This window comes from Podarcis raffonei, chromosome Z, assembly GCF_027172205.1.
Source record: "Podarcis raffonei isolate rPodRaf1 chromosome Z, rPodRaf1.pri, whole genome shotgun sequence".
Lineage (NCBI taxonomy): Eukaryota > Metazoa > Chordata > Lepidosauria > Squamata > Lacertidae > Podarcis > Podarcis raffonei.
Genome location: NC_070621.1, coordinates 25,407,061 through 25,423,995, shown reverse-complemented (window position 1 = coordinate 25,423,995; position 16,935 = coordinate 25,407,061). Strand labels below are relative to the sequence as shown.

At 43.9% G+C, this 16,935-nt stretch overlaps 1 protein-coding gene across 5 annotated transcripts in view; it reads right to left on the bottom strand.

The window, feature by feature from the left end:
* Positions 1–13,984, bottom strand: part of CAPN6 (calpain 6) — a 72,376-nt gene extending 58,392 nt beyond the window's left edge. For 2 of the 5 annotated variants that reach the window (XM_053373832.1, XM_053373827.1), the window contains exons 1-3: positions 13,603–13,984; positions 9,611–9,749; positions 3,004–3,065 (exon numbers count right to left, since the gene is read on the bottom strand). The gene's annotated coding sequence lies outside the window, so the exon portion shown is untranslated. Of the gene's footprint in view, positions 1–3,003; positions 3,066–4,581; positions 4,631–5,723; positions 6,876–9,610; positions 9,750–13,582 lie in introns of those variants that run through there. The other 3 variants (XM_053373829.1, XM_053373828.1, XM_053373830.1) reach the window with 3 other exon arrangements.
* Positions 13,985–16,935: the final 2,951 nt, after the last annotated feature.

Genomic DNA, 16,935 nt, shown 5'->3' with positions numbered 1-16,935 from the left:
AGTTGCAATTATGGTTATTACGCTACCTCTGCGATTAGAGCCACTATACTTCTTCATAGCAGTCAATGGGGAACAACAGTAGGAGACAGGGCTATTGCACTCGAGTGCGGCTGGTGGGTTTCTATAGGCTTCGGGCAGGCTGTTGTAGGAAACTGGCTGATCCTTTCCCCCCATTCACACACACATGCAAGTGGCCCCAGCTAGTCCAGCTCTACAGCAACTGCCCCATTCATCTATATATGATCCTATGTATTTAACAGGAAAATCAGCATTTTATTTTTAGTTATGTGATTTATTTTTAGTTATGCAGTAAGTAACCCTGTTAAATGGCACATAATGGATGATGGAAGTTGTTTGTTTTTGTGTGATGCCTTCAGAACTCTCCATCCAGCTGTTTACAACCCTGAGAACTCTTCCATCCACAAAATTGGCTCCAGGGGGTTGCAGCTAGCTCTGTGCACAGTGTATGAACCACAAGTAACTATGATCTCTAAGGTTGCCAACTTTTCGACTTGTTCACATAGCTCAGCCTTTAATAGCAGCTTAGTATGCAGGAATTAGCAGATGATAATATTTAAATCCATGCAATGAAAGATAATCATGGGCTAATCCTTGCATACTGAGCACTTTTCTGAATGGCAAAGTTATAGTGGCCAGTTGAAAAATTGGCAACCCCTGTATCTTCTGAATGACTCAGACTTGCTTTGGAATCAAGAGCATACCTGACGCCTTGGCATGACTTAATTTTGAATTGTGTGAAAACATGCAGAGTTAATCCCCATGAATAGAATTGGTTGACTGAATCAAACTATGGTTCAGCAGTTGCCCCAGGAAGCTCCTTTCCCCCATTCAGTTTTGCAAAATGCCTGGCCCATCAAGCTGCATGGACCTCTCACCAGGAACGTAGGAGGAGAGCCAATTTCTTGATATTGTCACCTGCTTGGGACTCACAAAACAAAGTAGATATGCTCCAACTATTTCAATTTACCAGGGGCAGCCTCTCAAAATACAGAAAGGCCAAAAAGTGTCTTGGTGTGTAGGTCACTGTTGCTTACTGGGAGGCAGATGGGGAGGGCAGAGGTGGTGGTGTGTTCCGTTAAGTGTAAATGCATCTGTTGCGATTGCCTGATCGGTGTAGTGCATATGTGCTGGTGAAACCAATCTCCCCAACATTTTGCCTGTTTCATGCCTGGTAAGCAAGGGTGTCCTACCTGCCATGAAGCTCATGTAGAAGTTCTGTTCACTTTGTTTGGTTGTCCCAGGTAGGCAGCAAAGACAGGAAATACAACAGTCGGGTGATTTTATACTCTCTTACAGCCCCCAGACCATTTAGATGGTAATGTGCATTACTTCACTTGCTGCAGAATGTGATGAGCCAGCTCTGCTATATTTATTAGCTCTTCTGCTCATTCTGCCGAGCGGGGCTTGGACATTTGCACCAGAGTCCTGCCCTGACGGTGCCACTGCCCAAATTGACGTGTCCCTAAATTGTCTTTTGGAGAGAGGCAGGAAAGGGACCTTTAAAAAATGCTGGTTCTGCAAGTTTCAGCTTTCGTGTGGCCGGACCTAAAAGGGATCGGCATCTTCAAACTTTGCTCAGAAATGAAGTTTTCAGCAGGCGTGCCTTGTATGTCGAGCTATATCTGCTGAAACCCTAATTTTTACACTGGTGACACATGTAAAAAAACCCTATTCTGTTTAGCATCTGGCCACCCTGTTTAGCACTGCCCACCCTTGGTCAGCACTGCCATCTGGTTAGGACTTTGGAGAGGACATCCGTAACCCCGCTCAGCAACAAGACCAGAAGGCTGCCCAAATGCAGCGGAACTGGCTCAACAATATTTTGCCCTTAAGTGAATTAATACGCAGTACCATCTAAACAGAGGGGTGAGATAAGAAACATTAAGGCTCCAACTTAACTGAGAGTAAGCCCCCACTGAATTCAATAGGGCTTACTTCTGAATAGACCTTGTTAGCTCTGCACTACAAGCCCAGAATTTAGAATGGTCTAAATTGTACCTATGTGGATATATTGACTCTGCATAGGCATACTGAAAATGGTCATGGAATCATAGAATTGTAAAAGATGGAAGGGACCCTGAGGACCTAACCCTCAGCAATGCCTGAATATGCAGCTGTTCCATATGGGAATCAAACCTGCAACCTTCGCATTATCAGCACCATGCTCTAATCAACTGAGCTATCCAGTAATCCAGTATTGTTTGCATTTTAATTAGAAACTGCTTAATTTTTCAATCCATATGTGAAATGAAACCCATCAGTCCTTCAAAATTTGCACTTCTCTAAATGTTGTGGCACAGTTGTTCAACCAAACAATATGCACGAAAAGGTATATATTAGATCAGTTGGCTAGAGTGTGGTGCTGATAACACCAAGGTTGCAGGTTGGTCCCTGTATGTGACAGCTGCATTTTTCTGCCTTGCAAGGGGGTTGGACTAGATGATCCTCAGGGTCCCTTCCATCTCTACAATTCTATGATTCCATGACCATTTTCAGTATGCCTATGCAGAGTCAATATACCCACATAGGTACAATTAGACCATTCTAAACTCTGGGCTTGTGATGCAGACCTAACAAGATCCATTCAGAAGTAAGCCCTATTGAATTCAGTGATTGAATAACTCTATGATTCTACCGTATTTTTCGCTCCATAAGACACACTTTTTCCCTCCTAAAAAGTAAGGGCTTCCCCCGCCAGCCCCAACAAGCTCCTGAGCAGCTCTGGGGTAGCCCGCGAAGCCTCTGCAGGGCAGCGGGATGACTACCCCAGAAGCCAGAACAGCTAGAGAAAGTGCTGCGCAGCGCTCCCTTTAAATAATATTTTTTTTCTTGAATTCCCCCTCTAAAAACTAGGTGCGCCCTATGGTCAGGTGCACCTTATGAAGCGAAAAATACGGTATATTAGTGAAAACAACATACAAAAAGCATTCTATTAGAGAAAATTGCTTGCAAAAAATGTGTATATTAATCAAAACTACATACCTGAATGTGTTTATCAGGAGAAATTTGGCCGGATTGCTGATCGATTCCTGTTAAATTTCTTTCTAAAAATAAAACATAAAAATTGTCAATAGTTGCAAAGATGTATAGGTCTTAAAGTAATATTTGGGGGAAAAGGAGCTGAGAGAACCAAACTGACAGAAGTGTTTATCGCTGGTCATAGATGGATAGACAGATCAATCTATTTCTGCTTTGTGTCCCTTTCACCTGTGTCCACTCACATAGGAGTCCATTCTGTCCTGTTTCTGTATCTGTATTAAAAATGCACTCCTAACGATCTCTATTCATATGTAAGTCTCACTAAATTCAACTGGGCTTACTCCCAGGCACGTTGGGGGCTATGACTGCAGCCTAATCTGTGATGGTCATGATCAGTGCTTTTTATATATATATAAAAAACGTTTAGGGGTACAGTACTCTCATTTTCCTACTCATATTGAAAGACTGCCCCTCAATGAGGCCGAACTTAGATTCACAGATCTAGGGGTATGCTTTAGGGGTATGCGTACCCGTGTCTCCCCAGAAAAAAAGCACTGGTGATGATGATTAAAAGCAGCATGAAAACTAACTTTTAAATGCATATGCTGAATTCCTGAAGCACCCCAAGTGCAATAGGGCAGAGAAGGGAGTCAGAACACGACCCTGAGTGTGAAAGCAGGTATGGAAGTTTGCTTCCAAACTATCATTTCTATGTTAGAAGCACAGAAGTGTCTCTAATTTTATCTGTGAAATGCTTCAAGGTATGGAGACGGGAAGTTCTACAAGCCCGCCATGAATTCCAATGAATCTGAACCTTATCTCTACCTTTCCTGGGCAAATGTGCAGATCGGAATGCAATTATCTTTGAATTTTGTCCTCCTCCAACTTTTGCAAAGTAGTTTTCAGCTACAAAAAAACCCCCCAATGATAATACTGCTATGCACTTTAAAGTACATATTTTAGGGTAAAATGTATTTAGAACTGTACACACCGCAACCAAATACGCATTTATATTTTCTGATAAAATATTCATTTAACTATGAATTTTATGTTGAATTTTTTTTAAATGTATGGTTTCATGCAGAAATGAGATGGAACTTTTGAATGAGTACATGCAAAATTAACCTGGATGAAAACAGATTGATCCCTCTCTTTCTATCAAACACTCAGTTTCATCCTTAACTGGGCACCTACCTTTCAACATTTTGCGGACAGAAATAGGGACATGCTTGTAGCACTCATTCCAAAGATTACAGCTCCAATTCTCATTCCAAGGATTACACTGCCACTGTTACACTGGATTGTGGCTCCACTCTGTCTACCCTGTTTTCTGCCAATTTTAAACCATGGGGAATGTTTGTTGTTTTGATTACCAATATATGCAAGGGGAAATCCTATTGCCCTACAATAGATTACCAATGGCTCAAAACATGTATTTGCAACTGCAGTCTATGAAACAGCAGGCAATGCACTGCACAGTGTCTCTTAAATTACTGAGTAATAAATTACTAATAAATCAGCTAAAACACTGAGGCTTCATTCACTTGTTCATCATATAGCCTGACAAGTGGCATACATAACCTGTCAGAAGTGCCTTTCTGCATTCTGCTTAGGGCACACAGGACAGTCCCTATGGAAAAGAATCAATAGACACACAAATCTGACATAAGAAATGACAATAGTCAGAAAACAGTAGGACAATATTTTGAATAATTCAGTCTACCAGGACACTCTAAGGATCATCCTTGAACCAAGGAATTTCAAAGGGAGCCACAAATGTGATACTGCTGGATTACAAGTAAATCAAGATATTCAGCTCAACTGAGTTTCCAGACAATAGTTTCCAATTGCCTTTTAGATGTTAACTAGTCTCTGCATTACCTGGCTGAATGTTTCATCACACACCACTTCTGTTGTAAAGGGCCACTGTGCTTATTCTGGCTCAAACTGAATTGCCGCTATCTGTACCTTTTGCATTTCATTTCCCTCTGAGCTCAGGGTTTGCCACCTGTCCCCTCTGCGGTGCATATATTTACAAAAACACTTTGTGCATCCAATGCAAATTCATGCCATAATAAATTTGTTGGCCTTTGAGGTTAGTCTTAAGGTTCATGCACATGCCTTGACACCAGAGGTGGCGGACTCCACTTTCCACTATAAGAAACAACTTCAGGAGAGAGAGATGACCCTGAAGAAGAACAGCTCCCTATTGTTCACACTAAACACATGAAAAATGCCCTCATCACTGGCACGTGCTTTATAAGCACAGGTACAGAAAAACAGCAACAGCTGGTGTATAAGAAAAATACAGGACACAGTGACCCTCAGATCTTGATCATAGATATTTTTACAAGGGCACAAGCAAAGAATACTTCTCTATTCGTAACATGTGCAGCTGGCATTGAGTGTGAGCTTTCCAAAACATTGCTCAGTCTTCGCTTGTTGTGCATGTCTGTTTCTATTTCTGCCTGCTAAATCAAACAGATTTTGTGCAAACTTATCCTCCGGGAAAATATACATGTGACTCTGTTTTGGAAGTCATTCTTGCATTGGGCCTAAATCTTGCACACTAAAATCCAGTCATTTGCCCCACTGACAAAACAAAATCCTTTTGTATTCCTGTACTCAGCTCAGTGACTGCTGCATACTCTTTAACAGTAACAGGAAGATATTGACAAATGAATCCTGTAAATATTGTCATTGCAGTTAAACTAGTCACTTACCTGGATTGAACCAAGTGTGCACCAAGAGTTCCTGAGCTGACAGGCAAACACGCACAGAAACTCCGAATTTTCTACTGCAAACAGAACTCCCGGCTTCTTAACCTGAAAACTTTTTGGACTGTACCAAGATCTAATGAGTCGAGGGGGAGGTTCATAGTAACTTTTGTCTACTTTTCCCTCCTTCTCTCTTGTGGGAAAATAAAACACAGCTGGAAAGGAGTTTTCTTTGGTTCATTCCTGGGACACATATGCTAAAGAGTATTACCGTTAACTTCCGGTTTTTTTAACAAACAAGGACATATTAGGAAGGAGGATACCAGGCAGTTTGTGGAGGAATTCCTTTGCAATAAAGTGGACAGGCGTTGCCATGCTTGTCATTATAGAAGAAGAATAAAAAAATGAGTGGGCTTGTTTGTGAAGTTTTCTTGCGATCTCCACATGGGTAAAAATGCACAAGACACGTTCCCTGCCTATTTTTATGCTGTTTCTCTTTGGCAGCAAACGTCAACAGATTTCGAGCTGGTAAGAGATAAACTGTGAATGTCAGCTTTGTCACCAAGCAGCCAGTTAAGGCTGGTCCATTAGAGAGACTGGAACACCAGCCCACCACCTCAGACAGCCCCCACCTGCATGCCTTCTTCCTAATATCCAATCTGGTGTGTGGCACTGGTTCTTGGCTTCCTCCTCTTCCTCACTTTGATTTGCGTTTTTAGAACTTAGAAGGGAGAAGGGTGAGGACAAAATCGGTGGGCCCTTACAGTCATTAGCTCTTGCTCCACCAACTGCTGGCCTCCCTGCCTTCCACCTTGACTGTCCCAGTGGACACAGGCTGCCACTGTAGCCAGTGGTGCAGTGGAAAGGGGCACAGGTCTACAGTTTTGTTCCGAGCAGAAGCAAAGATGCCATCTGCCAGAGAACCAGGTTAACTGATGGGCCTTCCTTACTCTGGTGGGCAAATGAGGTGATAATGAGGCTTTCAAGTTTCTTTGTGACAGATTATCATCAGAGGAAGTCAGAGAATGAGGGGAACAATCAAGCAGAGGCTAGATACTTCTTTCCTTCTCTTTCATGGGGTTCCTACTTCATGCTGATCATTTAAATGTAATGCATTTGCGAGATTGCTTGCATTTCTAATTAAAAACTGCATGCAAACTATTATTATTATTATTATTATTATTATTATTATTATTATTATTACAGTTATATCCCAACTTTCCTTCAAGGAGCTCAAAATGGTGCAGATAGTTCTCCTTCTCCCCACATTATGCTCACAACAAGCCTGTGAGAGGGGGTAGGATTCATGGCAGTGATTGGCCCAAGTTTCATGGGTTAGTGGGCATTTGAACCTTGGTCACCCAAGGCCTAGTACAACACTCTAACCACCACTGTCTCCTCAGAAGGGGTGGCTGTTTCCTATGATCAGCCAGTTAGTGTAAGCCTTAGTGGCAGTGTAGTGGTTAGAGTGTCAGACCAAGTCCTGGGAGACCTGTGTTCAAATTCCCTCACAGCCACATAAAAGCTCACCTGGGTGACGTTGGGCAAGTCTCTCAGTGTAAGCCCAACCTGTCTCACAGGTGATAAAATGGTGTGAGGATAAAATGGTGTGGGGGCAAAGAACCATGTGTATCACCTTGAGCTCCATGGAGGAAAAAAGGGTAAAGGGGACCCCTGACCATTAGGTCTAGTCGTGGCCAACTCTGGGGTTGCGGCGCTCATCTCGCTTTATTGGCCAAGGGAGCCGGCGTACAGCTTCCGGGTCATGTGGCCAGCATGTCTAAGCCGCTTCTGGCGAACCAGAGCAGCGCACGGAAACGCCGTTTACCTTCCCACCGGAGCAGTACCTGTTTATCTATTTGCACTTTGACATGCTTTTGAACTGCTAGGTTGGCAGGAGCAGGGACCAAGCAACGGGAGCTCACCCCGTTGTGGGGATTTGAACCGCCGACCTTCTGATCGGCAAGTCCTAGGCTCTGTGGTTTAACCCACAGCGCCACCCACATCCCGTAATGGAGGAAAGGTGGGAGAGAAATGCAATAAATAAACAAACAGTGCAGGAAGTCATCCCCTTTGGAGATCTTAGTGGGGGAAGAGAATACCTGGCCCACCAAGTGGATCCAGTTGCCCACTCTTGCTTTGGAAAAAAAAAAGCTTTGGGCTGCTCATCTGTGCTGGTGGTATGGCGATAACTTTCAAAACTGGGGCAGAAAGGGTCAAATCTTTAATAAGGATTTGCTGTGACTTTCCCGTTTTGTATTACCTCTACCTTCATTCTTAGAAAATTACATTTCGCCTTTCTTGAATTTCAAAGTGCTGGTTCCCTGACTTTCAGCATAATCAGATCAGAGATGGTTCCATTGTTCTCACAAGTTCATTTTGGGGTTGCTTATTTGATGCTTCAAATCCCATTGATCCTGGTGGAACATGAGCAAGCATTCTGGGATCAAGCTTTGCACCCTGCTTCCTGCTCCCCTCCATCAGTGGAACATGCAAACTATTGTTTATTTTATTTCTGGGTGCCAACGGCAAGCTCCCGACTTTTGCAAACACACAGCAAACACTGTTAGTTAACCTCTTTTCAGCAACGGCTGTGCTCGGCATAAATTATTAATAAAATTGCCCTGTGCGAATTGCTTAATAAAACATGAGTTCGTTTCCAGCAGGGATTCTCCCCAAGGCAACATGTTTATTTTATTTTTTCTAATCTAAGCAGTTTTGTTCAGAGAAGGGACCCAAGAGAGGAAGCGTTTGGATCCACACCACAATCTGGAAAAGGGTTTGCTACCTGTTTACATGGCAAGATGGCTCAAGTCAAGAATACTGCATCAACATGGGGGAGCCAAAATCCTGCCAAAACATCTGCTACAATTTTAGCTATATCAAAACAGGACATTTCTTAGATAGAACCATCTAAATGGAACATTTTTTAGATAGCACCATCTAAACGGGACATTTCTTAGATAGAACATTTTTGTTTTTGTTTTCCTTTTATCTGACAGATAGTAGCTTAAGTACAGCTGCATGTAAACATTAGTGTTGTGCAGAGCATTTGTCCTGTACAGTGGTACCTTGGTTCTCAAACGCCTTGGTTCTCAAACGCCTTGGCTCCCAAATGCCGAAAACCCAGAAGTGTTCTGGTTTTTGAATATTTTTTGGAAGCCGAACATCTGGTGCGGTTTTTGGCTATGGTTTCTGGGACACCTGTACCAATCAGAAGTTGTGCCTTGGTTTTTGAACATTTTGGAAGTCAAACAGAATGGATTAAGTTTAGCACTTTTGTTTTTGCTATTTATTTTGCATTTTTGTTTTTGAGGCTTTTTCGGTTAATTTGTTTTTCTGACTGTGTGGAACCCAGTTCAGCTACTGATTGATTGATTGATTGTGTGACTGCAGAAATGGATAAAAGCCCCCCCCCATCCAAACAATGACTATCATCAGTGCACGTAAGAAAAAATAATAATTTTAATTTTTATCTACAATACTGTCTTATTTATTTTATAGTACAGGACATTGATTATTGCTTTCATTTTATGGATCAATGGTCTCGTTGGATAGTAAAATACATGTTAAATTGCTGTTTTAGGGGTTGTTTTTAAAAGTCTGGAATGGATTAATCCGTTTTGCATTACTTCCTATGGGAAAGCATGTCTTGGTTTTGGAAAGGACTTCCAGAAAGGATGAAGTTTGAGAACCAAGGTACCACTGTATTATTTCTTTCTATCATCCTCCATCAATTAATGAGAAAAGAAATTGGACTCCATAATTATCAAAGGACAGGGAAAACCTTTGGTGAATACCTGTTGAAGCAGAGGAGAGTGCCCCTGCTTAATTTTGAGGTGGATGAAGGGTACCTGTGAGTGCCCTTTCTTTGGTTCTGCAAATCATCTTACCTGTGGTTCACACTCTGCATCCTTCCTAGATGCCCACACTTCAGTCAAAGCCCAAGGGAAGACATCATGAGCTTTTTTCAGATCAGGAACCACGAGCAGCCGGGGGGGGGGGCTGCAGAGCACTGGAGAAATGTTCACACTGGAAAGAAAAAAGCACACGCCATCCTTGGCCACCTTGCCATCAGTGCTCAAAGCCCCACACCCTTGGAATCTTTGAATCAGAGAACTGTATGACTGGAAGGGACCCCGAGGGTCATCTAGTCCAACCCCCCACAATGAAGGAATCTCAACTATAGCATCCATAAATTCTAAACAGATTTGCAAGTGCTCTGAGAATGAGGCAGGGTGGGGGGGAGACAAGACTCTTTTGTAGAGGAAACCTCGTAAGAAACAGGAGGCCAGATTTTGGCAAAATAATACTACTAGCACTAGCATCAATGCCAATTCTTGTTAGGTATTCAGAAAAAGATTGGGAAGGGAACAAAAGGTTCATCTAGTCCATGGATAGGCAAACTAATGCATCTCTAGGTTATTTGTGGGGCATAGGAATTAATTCATCACCGCCATCAGGCTCAGCTCCGGAAACTTGGTCCAGCTGCTCAAGCTGGGTGGTGTAGTCTTACCTGACCGAGTCCTGGTAACTGTAGGACTCTGGGACAGTGCTTGGAGAGAACTATTTTGAATTAACAAAGTCCGCATAATTGGTTAAAGGTTTTTGGTTTTTTTTACACCACCTGAAAGGAATTCCCATAGTTGCTGGGTGAATGGAACATAAATTAAATTTCTTTTGAGGTAGAACTTGAAGGATTTCCACTTCTACCTCGACTACAAAGCGGTCTATGTAGGGATGGTCTTGGCTCTGCTTCAGAAACTGCAGCTGGAGTGGAATGCGGGGCCAGATTGTTGGTGGGAGCTTCTGGTCAAGAGCATGAGATTCTGTTCTTGAAACAGCTGTGCTAGCCGCCCATCCGCTACCAAGCCAAGTTCAAGGTTCTTTTGCTAATTTGCAAAGCCCTGGAAAACTTAGGTCCAAGATCACTCAGGAAATGTCTGAATCCTGATAATCCCAGATTGATCACCAGGATCATCTGCAGTAGCATCCTTGGTCATTCCCTGAGTCGGTGAGGCTCATTTGACAGCAATATGAAACTGAGCCTTTATAATAATACAGTCGTACCTTGGTTCTCGAACGGCTTACAGTGGTACCTCTGGTTACAAACTTAACTTCGTTCCGGAGGTCCGTTCTTAACCTGAGGTGTCACTTCAGCTAATGGGGCCTCCTGCTGCTGCTGCTGTGCCGCCGGCACACGATTTCTGTTCTCATCCTGAAGTAAAGTTCTTAACCCAAGGTACTACTTTCGGGTTAGCAGAGTCTGTAACCCGAAGTGTTTGTAACCCGAGGTACCACTGTAGTTGTCAAACAAATTGGCTCCCGAATGCCGCAAACCCGGAAGTGTTCCGGTTTACAAATGTTTTTTGGAAGCCAAATGTCCACTTGATGAGTGCAGGAAACTCCTGCAGCCAATCAGAAGCTGCCCCCTGATTTTCAAACAGTTTCGGGAGTAAAACTGATTCCCGGAACAGATTAAGTTTGAGAACAAAGCTACTACTGTAATCATAATAATTTATTATTTATACCCCGCCCATCTGGCTGGGTTTCCCCAGCCACTTTTTAGTGTCATTGGCCCAGTCCTGTGGAACACTTTGCCACTAGAGATCCCACAGGCACCTTCTGTGCCACCTTTCAAATGCCTGCTGAAAACTTTTCTATTCCTCCAGGCCTATGCAGGCAATTAATAACATATTATTCCAAAATGGTTAACTGATGCCTGTTTCTTAATTTTTATACATTTTTTATTGTATGGTTTTATGTTTTATTGCTGTAAACCACTTTGATATATTTTTTTATGACACAGCAGTATACACGTATGTTTATAAATAAATAAAATCTCACATGTGCTTTTTTACTAGTTATACTCTGTGGGTCTTTAAGCTTAAAGATCAGAATTGTTGGGGGAAATGAATTAAGCAATTCACCTTCAACAGCCTCTGCATTTAGATGTATACTTAGTGTTCTTAAACATCCTCTATACTTCAGCACAACACCCTGTAACATTCGGAATGTGGGGTGGGGAGTTTGGATGAAATTGAATTGAGAACTGAAAGTGAATGAGACTGGCCTATCTGGTGAAAAGATGAACTTAAAGAGCAATTGGTTCCCTTTTTTGGACATGTGGAGCTTGAACAAGAATAAATCCCTTGGAAAAAATGAACTTTCCAAATTCTGTTCTTGAAGGGCCTCAGGTGCCATCTGCCAGAGAACCAGATTAATTGATGGGCCTTCATTACTCTAGTGAGCAAATGAGGTGATAATGAGGCTTTCAAGCTGTGTGAGCTCCATGAGAGTTCCACAAGATCATGCATAACCCCAGCGGTAGCTGGCAGGGCACAACCCTGCGGGATTTACTGCCCAAGGTGGTTGCCTCAGTCCACCACAAAGGCCCTGGGAAAGGGCTTAGAAGTGCTGCAGCCCCAGATCCTAGTGTTCCTAGTGTGGAGTTTCAGATGCTGGAACTGGAAAGCTGCACTGCACAGGCCTGGGGCTTCTGTCAGTGGTGATGTCGGGCTGCTCCTCAGCTCGGGCCTGAGTCTGGCTTTGACACTAGTTGCAGCATGCAGGGGTCTGTCATGCATTGCCACAACAGAGGCTTTGCATCACTAAAAATATTGTTTATCTATTTACAGTGGTACCTCAGGTTACATACGCTTCAGGTTACAGACTTTGCTAACCCAGAAATAGTGCTTCAGGTTAAGAACTTTGCTTCAGGGTGAGAACAGAAATCGTGCTCTGGCGGCGCGGCAGCAGCAGCAGGCCCCATTAGCTAAAGTGGTGCTTCAGGTTAAGAACAGTTTCAGGTTAAGAATAGACCTCTGGAAGGAATTAAGTGCTTAACCCGAGGTACCACTGTATAGGCCACCTTTTTCTTCAAGGATCTCAAGGTGGGGTACATGGGTCTCCCCAGGACCATGCAAAGGGGTGGGCAGCTGGATACACTTGCCCCAAGACTCAGACGGCTAAGCTGGCTGGGGAGGGGGCCCAGCAGGGGGCAGCTGCTTTTTTGATCAAGTTTATAACTTTATTCTAACAAGACTCCTGCCCCAGGCCTCAGGCAAGATCTGCACGGGCCTGGTTCTCTCCCTCTGAATGGAAAATCTCACATCTGTTTAAAAGTGCTAAGCCAGTCTTGGAATGAGCCCAAAATTCATTCATTTATTCATTCATTCTTACATGTACAGTGGTATTTTGGGTTACATGCACTTCAGGTTACATACGCTTCAGGTTACAGACTCTGCTAACCCAGAAATAGTGCTTCAGGTTAAGAACTTTGCTTCAGGATGAGAACAGAAATCGTGCTCCGGCGGCGTGGCTGCAGCAGGAGGCCCCATTAGCTAAAGTGGTGCTTCAGGTTAAGAACAGTTTCAAGTTAAGAACGGACCTCCAGAACGAATTAAGTACTTAAACCAGGGTACCACTGTATACACCACCTTTCCTCCAACGAGCTCATGGTATCGGTTCTCCCCCTCCTTGTTTTATCTTCACAAAAAAGCCTGTAAAGTAGGCAAGGCTGGGAAGGCTGTAACTGGCCCCCAAGGTCACCCAGTGAGCTTCATAGCCCAGTGGGGATTGGAACCTTGGTCCCCCAGGTCCAATGCTATAGCCACTACACCACATGTTGATTTATACGGTGAACGGCTGGGAATTCTGGGACCTGTAGTCCTTCCTCTTGCTTCGAATAATAAACAAACTATTATTATTATTATTATTATTATTATTATTATTATTATTATTTTCCAACTCTCTTGCAAGCCTGAGCTTATTCTCAGTTTTAGCCTGCCTGACCTTCTCTCTGCAACTGTTGGCTTCTGGTGCATACTCTTCCTTTGTGATTTCCCCCTTCTTTCGTTTCTTACCGTGCCTTTCTTCAGCTCACCTGTAAGCTCCTTAGGCAGCCACGCTGGTTGCTTTCAGTTCCTCTTTTCTTTCGTGTTGGAATTGTTGCTTGAATGCTGATGGTTCCTTATTTTTAAAGCGAACTTGGCTTGGGCAGCTCTCAGATAGAGAATAGCCCTCTGTAGACACACAGCCACCATAATAAGAGGGCATGGCTATTACCACCATGGTCTACCTGAGAAATTCTCTGAGGTATTTCACAGCCCCCTGCCCGGAAACAGAACGCTAAGCCAGGTGCGTGATATTACTGACCCAGAAGGGAAATTTTCTTAGGTCATAACAACAGAGTTCACAGTTCTACGGCATCGCAGTGAAATGTTTTTGCGAAACCTGCCCTGGACCTCCGCCATTTAGCTGCTCTACAAGTGGAAGAGCTGTATTTGCATTAGAAGTTGTTGGAAACCGAAATTGCTCACTAGGTGGCAGCATTGCTCAACACTGACCTAATCTCCCTCTTAACCTTGCTGCTTTGTAAGGTATTGAATTTTTCAGGCAAATCACTGCAGCTGGCATCAAATAGGATCCTTCCGTTCGACAGGCTCCCTGCTCTGTCCCCCTCACAATTCTTCCATTAAGCATGTGCAAAGGACACAGATTAGAAAAGTAATGTGTGTTTGTGGGGCAGGGATTAGAAATGTAAGAAGGCATTTTTGTTCCCTTCCCCCTGTCTTCGTTGAATGCAGCAATGCGTCCATTCCACTGTGGTTCGCCGTTCACCAAAACCTACGTTGTCCATCTTGCTGTCCTCTGTGGCTGAATTATGTAATTTACGTAAATTACGTTGTAATTATGTTGTCATTATGGGCTAGATTAGCCTTTGGCCCAATCCAGAAGGATCTTCATATATTCTTTATGCATCCCTTATGAAGACAATCCCCATAGCCACTCCCTGAGAGGAATCCATGTCCACTAATGGGAGCTGTGTGACTTCTGTAAATAGAAAGGAGCCCCAGTCAGGATCATGACCACAGCACAGAGATGTGATTGCAACCATTTTTCTTTTACCGCTTTCCTGACAGAAGTTTCCTCTCTCCCCACCACTGTCAAAGCTACCAGTTGACGCAGGACAAACATTTCTTCATATATGCATACTTAAACTATAGATTTTGCTTACCCAAGCCACCAATTTGGATGGCTTTAAGAGAGATTAGGCACATTCATGAAGGATAAAGCTATCAATGATAGTTATGTTCTACCTCCACGGACAGACACAACATGCCTCTTAAACTCCATTATTGGGAACTGCAGGAGAGGAGAACACTGTCATGTTTGGTTTCTGTTTGCAAGCTTCCCATGGGCATCTGGTTGGCCACTGTGAGGACAAAGTTCTGGGCTAGATGGGCCAGCAGGGCTTTTATGTTCTAGTTGGTGCCAAGAAGTCTGTGGCATGCCAGGCATTGCTTGACTACAGCTCCCACTATCTAGGACCATTGACAATGCTGGCTAGGGCTCATGGGAGCTGGAGTCCAGCCAAACCTCTAGAAAGCCCCAAGTTCTCCAGGGACTCAGGGAGAAAGGTAGTCCTGTAGGTGCAGTGGTTACCAATCAGCAAAATATTACAGACCCCTGTTTTTCAAAAGCCAAGCCATGAACCCAGGGGTGTAGGAAGAAGGGCGGGGTGGTTTGCCCCGGGTTCCATCATGGAGGGGGGTGACAAATTATCAAGGAACAATTACAGTGGTACCTCGGGTTACATACACTTCAGGTTACATACGCTTCAGGTTACAGACTCTGCTAACCCAGAAATAGCACCTCAGGTTAAGAACTTTGCTTCAGGATGAGAACAGAAATCGTGCTCCGGCGGCGTGGCCACAGCAGGAGGCCCCATTAGCTAAAGTGGTGCTTCAGGTTAAGAACGGACCTCCGGAATGAATTAAGTTAACCCGAGGTACCACTGTACTGCCCAGCTAGGGCGGTTCATAAAAAACTTTTTTTAAAAAATGCCTGCTCCAAAGGTCTTATCTTACTACATTAGGGATTATATAGCTATATACGAAATTTCATGCATATCAGTTAATATCTTGACCCTCCTCCACGAAAATAGCTGTTTGACCTTGGCCGTTTCCCTAAGTCGTGAAGGCTGAAATTTCAATTCAGTGGAGCAGGGTCAAGATATTAATTAATTAATTAATAATTAATTAATTAAAGATAAGACCTTTGGAGCAGGGATTTTTTTTAAAAAAAAAGTTTTTTATGAACCGCCCTATTGCCCTACCCTGGGCTTCCCAGATCCTGGAAAATCGGCCTATGTGAAGAAAGTGAGACTAGGCCAAGTAGATTTTGCCTTGCCTTGCCTTGCCTTCGCCCTGCCCCCTGCCCACAGCCAATTGGCCAGCTGGGTTGGGGGCGGGGCGAAGGCAAGGCAAGGCCAAATCTACTTGGCCTAGTCTCATTTTCTTCACATAGGCCGACGTTCCGGGCTGCTGGGAAAGCCTGCCAAGGCCCCTGCCTGCCCTGTGCACCCCCTTCAGGCCCCAATCCCCCTCCGGAAAGCCTCTGCTGCCCCCAAAAGTGGAGCATGTGGGACAATGGCAGCGCTGCCGCCCCGTTTTGCCTGCGTGTGGCACCGGGAGGAGCAGCTCAGCGCCGCCCTGGGCACTCAGCAGGCCAGTCTCCCCTTTGCCCCCAGCCTCCCCTGCATGAAGGTAGGACCACCCTAAAGCAGCTGTGTAATTAAAAGAAGATGAGAAAAAATCAGCAAAGCAATTCCTTGGGTAATTGTCCAATTCCTTTAAATAAGGTCTATTAATGAAGCTCACACTTTTGACAACCAGTCTGATGCTTTTGCAGGAAAATATTCCTAGACACAAGACTTTAATTTTTTATTCTTTAAAGCCCTTTCAGTCTCCCATCTCAAGGCTAAGTACAGCAAACTGTACATTCCCACCAAGGCCAACACTCTCCCCAAGGCCGGATTATTTACTTCTGTGTGCTTGTGTATCTGTGTCTTCCTTGTATCTATTAAGGACTATTCTCTTGCCTTTCCTTTGATATCTATGCTACTGATTACTTCTGCCATTTTAATTTTAGAGAAAGTGTTTAATTTAAAAAGGATCTGTACTGTAGAATAACAGTGGTAACAATACATTGAAGACAAGTAAATATTTTGGGGAGGGTGGTCCCAGAGCCCTAGTGCCACCATCCTAAAGAGGATAAAATGGGCGGACTTTGGTACTCTTTTGTCCTGTCCTCCCCCAATACCTTTCTCTCCATCTGAGCTGGCTCCCTGCCTGTTACAGTACATGCGGGGAAACCCGTGTGGGGTTCCTCTTTGTGTAAAGTCTTAAAGCTGTTCCTGTGCGTGCCTGACAAA